Source organism: Bufo bufo, chromosome 4, assembly GCF_905171765.1.
Source record: "Bufo bufo chromosome 4, aBufBuf1.1, whole genome shotgun sequence".
NCBI classification, from domain to species: domain Eukaryota; kingdom Metazoa; phylum Chordata; class Amphibia; order Anura; family Bufonidae; genus Bufo; species Bufo bufo.
The window spans coordinates 385,269,845-385,275,974 of NC_053392.1; the positions used below are offsets into that span (position 1 = coordinate 385,269,845).

The 6,130-nt window shown below is 39.3% G+C and overlaps 1 protein-coding gene across 1 annotated transcript in view; it reads right to left on the reverse strand.

The window, feature by feature from the left end:
- TXLNB (taxilin beta) overlaps window positions 1-5,601 on the reverse strand; it is a 138,916-nt gene extending 133,315 nt beyond the window's left edge. The window contains exon 1 of the mRNA XM_040429232.1: window positions 5,509-5,601. The gene's annotated coding sequence lies outside the window, so the exon portion shown is untranslated. The remainder of the gene's footprint in view (window positions 1-5,508) is intronic.
- Between the last annotated feature and the right edge of the window lie 529 nt (window positions 5,602-6,130).

Sequence of the window (6,130 nt, forward strand, 5' to 3'; positions counted from 1 at the left end):
GTGTGAAAGCTGCAGGATTGTATGGGTTTTGTTTAAATATAGATATTGACATGGAACATTTAAAATAACATCTTTAAAATTTCTTTAAAAATATGTTTAACTTAAAAACATGCTTTTAAACAATAGGTCATTTTCTAAACACACATTTACTTTTACTAGCAGAAAGAAAATATACTTGACACATTACCTTTAAAGAGGTTGTCCCATCTGGGACAATTATGGCTTATCACTAGTATATTTACATAAATGTTATATAGGAATGGGTCCCACCTCTGGCACCTGCTCCTGTCTCCAGAACACAGCACCCAAAGTGAATGGAGAGCATACATGCATGTCTTGTGGGACAGCAATATACCATAATTGTCCCAGATGGTACAACCCCTTAAATTTTTTAGATTATGTGAAGATGACTATAATTTTTTTATGTAGTTTGTGCAAGTCTACCATTGCAATAACTCAAACAAAATAATAGCTCATCTTAGGCTCCATTCACACGTCCGCAATTGTGGCCGCATCCATTCCACAAATGTGCGGAACGGGTGCGGACCCATTAATTCTCTATGGTGACGGAATGGATGTGGACAGCACACAGTGCACATTTCCGGAGCGCGCCGCCGATCTTCCGGTCCGCGGCTCCGGAAAAAAATAGAACATGTCCTATTCTTGTCCGCAGTTGCGGACAAGAATAGGCATTTCTATGGGGGTGCCGGCCGGGTGTATTACAGATCTGCAATGTGCGGATCCACAATACACTACGGGTGTGTGAATGGACCCTTAGGGAGACCAGCTACAGAAAACACCATGGAGCATCATTTAAGAGTCTCAACACAGCAATCCAAAGTGCAAAGCTCCCTGGGAAACAGTAATATGCAAAATAACTGTGGAGCCCCAGTTATGGGTCTTCAACACAGTGAAAGCCAGATATCCCTCAAAGGAAGGAAAACTGAGCAAAGCACTCTGGATTGCTGTGTCGAGACTCTTAAATGAGGCTCCACAGTGTAGCTGGTCTCTCTAAGATCAGCCATTGTTTTGTTTGAGTAGTCTCCAAGGCATTGCTCCCGGTTAGCCAGAATCCTACTCCACACTGATGAGGGGCAACGCCCCGAAACAGCTGTTTGTGGATGAATAACTGGCTTAGGTCTTCCCCGTCACATCCTTAAAGCTTGTAAAAGAGCAGGATCTTGACATAGGGGCCACTTAATATGGTTGATTTGGTGATCTCTGTAATGGGGACACCCCTTTGCTCGGTTTTCCTTCCTTTGAGGCCTATCTGACTTTTACTGTGTTGAAGACCCATAACTGGGGCTCCACAGTTATTTTGCATATTACCATTGCAATAACGCCAGGGACATAAACAGAAAATGCTAGGTCCCATAGCAAATGTTTGACTAGTCTCCTAGTCTCCTGCATATCTGCAGGACAATGTTGCATCAAGTTTTAGACCTATTTATGAAGCAACAAGTGGTATGGCTAGATGGGAAAGAGTGTGACTTAGTGGAAAGGGGTATAGGCTAAGATATGATACTTGTGTTAAAATAGTAGCAAAATGTTGAAACAAAATTCTGTCTTAAATTAAGCCAACCAGTGGTTAGTATAAAATATGACAAAAGTGTCAAATCATGCACTGAATTCATCATCTAGCCTGAGCCACTGTGATAAATCTGGTGCAGGTCTAGACATGTCTACATTTCACACAGGATTAGTAAATCTGCCTCATTGTTATTTCATTAGTTAATTAACTCATTAATTTAGCTGTTCCATGGCACCATTCCCTAGGGTGGTATTACACTTCCCAATCTTCGGGCATTGCGAGCACCTATGAAAGATAACACATCCATTGATGCTTGTTTGCACTGGCCTTATAACTCAGATTAATGCATACTGAATGTGGGCGGAATATTGCTACGTAGTAGTTCCTCCCTCCTTCTGTTCTCTTCATTATTGGAAGCACATCCCTGATTACACAGGAAGATGTGCTGCTGATAACTGGGCATCTTTCATCCCGATAAAAGATGCCGATCATCCGATCCAAAAAAAAATTCTTGTCAATTGACAGATCTTCAGCTTGATTATGTGAGCCAGTTATCACAAACGAGCAATCTTATTCCCAGTAAGTGTCCTGAAATCGTGCAGTGTAATATGGCCACTACTCTGGGTTATTAATAAAAACGATCTATCTTTCTGGATCCAGTTTTTTTAAAGGCACCAAGAAACTTAGCATACTGCTTTATGTTGTTTTTTTAATTGAAGTGTATTTCCCACAAGGGAAAGTGGTGTTATATCCCTGGAACATAATAAATAAAAAAAATAATGGCTGCACACACATAAGCAGTAAAGCTGAAAAATGGGGATCATTCTAAATTCAAGTGGTACTATACCTACTATTGGAATCAATAGAAGCTCTTAGCGCACATTTTGATCAAACTTGTGTCGGGCCCATCCACCACGCGTCAAGGTGGCTTCCGCAGACGGGTCCCTATCACTAATATACCGCCTCTCTTGGACTTATCCAAGTCCACATTAGTAGGGCAGTGAAGGAACCAGCTTCATTTGCACTTTGCTCAGAAGCTCCAGGCAGATGGGCTTGTGCTCAGTCTAAAAGAGGCGCCACCCTCAGATAAATATTACAAGAAAGTTTAGACTGGCATATTCTTATTCATAATCATAGTCATGGGTGCACATCCATAAGGCAAACATAATAAATAAAAAAAATAATGGCTGCACACACATAAGCAGTAAAGCTGAGAAATGGGGATCATTCTAAATTCAAGTGGTACTATACCTACTATTGGAATCAATGGAAGCTCTTAGCGCACATTTTGATCAAACTTGTGTCGGGCCCATCCACTACGCGTCAAGGTGGCTTCCGCGGACGGGTCCCTATCACTAATATACCGCCTCTCTTGGACTTATCCAAGTCCACATTATCAGGGCAGTGAAGGAACCAGCTTCATTTGCACTTTGCTCAGAAGCCCCAGGCAGATGGGCGTGTGCACAGTCTAAAAGAGGCGCCACCCTCAGATAAATATTACAAGAAAGTTTAGACTGGCATATTCTTATTCATAATCATAGTCATGGGTGCACATCCATAAGGAAAACATAATAGATAAAAAAATAATGGCTGCACACACATAAGCAGTAAAGCTGAGAAATGGGGATCATTCTAAATTCAAGTGGTACTATACCTACTATTGGAATCAATGGAAGCTCTTAGCGCACATTTTGATCAAACTTGTGTCGGGCTCATCCACCACGCGTCAAGGTGGCTTCCGCGGACGGGTCCCTATCACTAATATACCGCCTCTCTTGGACTTATCCAAGTCCACATTATCAAGGCAGTGAAGGAACCAGCTTCATTTGCACTTTGCTCAGAAGCTCCAGGCAGATGGGCGTGTGCTCAGTCTTTTATTTATTATTTTTGCCTTATGGATGTGCACCCATGACTATGATTATGAATAAGAATATGTCAGTCTAAACTTTCTTGTAATATCCCTCGAACATGTCATCACTTTCACATCTGTGGTGGTTGGACTGGTGAGATTCCCATAATCCACCAAATCGCGAAACCACATCACATCAGTTAAGCAAGTGTTATAAACCTCAGGCATTAAAATACGGGGATTCTTTACACTTGGCAAGGGTTAATAAAATGCATTTGAGGAACACATCACTGCTTTTTATTTAAAGGGAGTGTGTCATCAGAACATCACCTATTGGTAAAATCAAGTTTTAATGTTAAACATATTTTTTACAGTTTCTGGTGATTTTTTTCATTTTCCATATCATTGTATTATCACTTTTCAGTAGTTATCTCATATCATCACAGGGAGGATTACAATGAAACATCATAGTAAAACTTTAAACTTCCGCAACCTATGAAAGATGTTTTTGATTTTTTATTAAAAAGAACTCATTGTAAAAAACACAAAGACGTCTTTTGCAGTTTCCATAAGTTTTAATTTCTAATATCGTCTCAGTTAGAAACCTACAACCAGCACTTCCCACTACCCTGGTGTGCCTTGATTTTCTACACATACAATGAAAAATAACATACATGACAATAACATAACAGATGACACAGGATCCACCATTCACAAAAGATGATAATCAAAGCTTAGCCACTCCCCTCCCTTCACAATGACCTCTGCACAGGTCACAGGGTAAGTTTTGAAAACTCGACCTTAAAAGCATATCTCTAAATGCTGTGAACTGTTTAGGCAGAATGGCTGCCCCCTACAATTATGTACAGATAGCCAAAAATAAAAATAAAAGATTAGAAAGAAATAATATATGTCTCTATATGGTTTTAATTTGTAGAAAAAATAGAGGTGACATATTAAGGAGCACAAACCTTAAGGAATGATCTAACTGACCTAGATGAGTATTCTCTGGCCATACACCTTTAGGCACTGTCTTAATGCTCGAATGGTTGACTCCCTTGTGTCCTTACTTACTGTGTACTCAGTGGTCAATGCTCTCAGTGATCAGATGTATACGGGTGACCTGCCACATGAACAAGGAGTTCCAAATTCGACAACGGAACTCGGATTAAAACGAGCCATTTAGTAAAGAAAAAAGTATATTGATATAAATGTAATCATAACTATCACCACAGAATATACCATTCTACCAGCCGAGTGTGTAGAACGCTCTAATTAGGAAGTGACAAGGGAAATTTTTACATATGCAAATATCAGAGGCTCTAATATAAACAGTGTTCGTAGCCAGCTCTTAAGCAATTGTACGCTTTGCTAATGTTAGCAAGCGTATTCCTATGTTCTCTGCCCGGCAGCCCTTCAGACACATGACACCTGTTGTGTAGGCACTAGTTATTTTAGGCAACACTTAAATCCAGCCTGTGGTTTGTTAAAACTTTAACTAAAAATACATTTCACAGAGAGAAAACAAAATGTGAAGAGTATACTATCTATGTTATATATTATAACATCAACACTACATAAATCGTAAACTAGACATGCATAACATAGCTAAAAAAAAAGAAAAAAGTCATTGTAATAGAAATGGAGGAAACCAAATTCAACTTAGGCCACTTTGATATAGCCGTAATACAGATACATGATATTATCACAATTATGGTAGTATCCCACAGTTCAAGTGAGAACTCAGATGCCTGTAGCATCAAAGTTTGGTTCAACTGAACTGCGAGAGGTCCAAGTGTTGCAGCCATAATGTGAACAGTAAAAATCTCCAGTGTTATAGCCACATAGTTCTTAGACATATAAACTGATTCATTTATATATTGATATCATCTAAAAAGCCGCAAAGTACAAGTGCTGTTTTAAATACTAAATAGTAAGATAGTTGTACCTTTATTTTATAGATCTTGCAAATAACTATATAACTATAACTGTCATGCTATAAGGATTATGACATGATTTTTAAAAAAGAATGTTTTATGTCATATACAACGACTAATACATCAATGATATACAAATTTACAATATAAAATTGGAAGTTGATTTTTGGAAATAATTGAAAATGACTTACCCGAAGAGTGTTCAAGGAGAGCAGAAAGAGGGGACTTGTTAAGACCAGAGCCAAAATCGAGAGAGGCCAAGAGACAACTGGAGCTAGAGGCTGGACACTAAGAGGAAAGTTTTGCAGGGAGGGGGGCTATAGCAGATGACACTGTGTAAGAGGCACACTAGATGCCAAATTTAGAAGGGTCCATTTAGCAGCTGATAACTGAAGGAATGAACTGTGAGAGAGAACACCCATCAAAACTATAGCCTTTGATAGTGAACAGTTAACCCTTACTTGCATATTACGAATTGTTAAAAAGTCCACGTTCTTGACCTCAAAAATGTGAAACTACCGGTAGCTCACTACAATGTTGTTTTTTTCCCCAGAATTTACAGAATCATGCCCAGATATTCACCTATAGCATGATTCAAGAGTATTATATACACAAAATAGATGATTACAGGGGTCACGATCACGATGATGGGGGTGCTCAAGTCCCCTTTGTGAATGGAGAGGTGGTATGCATGCATGATCACTCCATTTACTGTCTATGAGACTGATGGTGATTTCCAAGACTGAATTCCAGAGGAATGTATGTATGTGCTGGACCAAGAGTGAGGCCCATATTTATTTTTTCTTTGGAGTT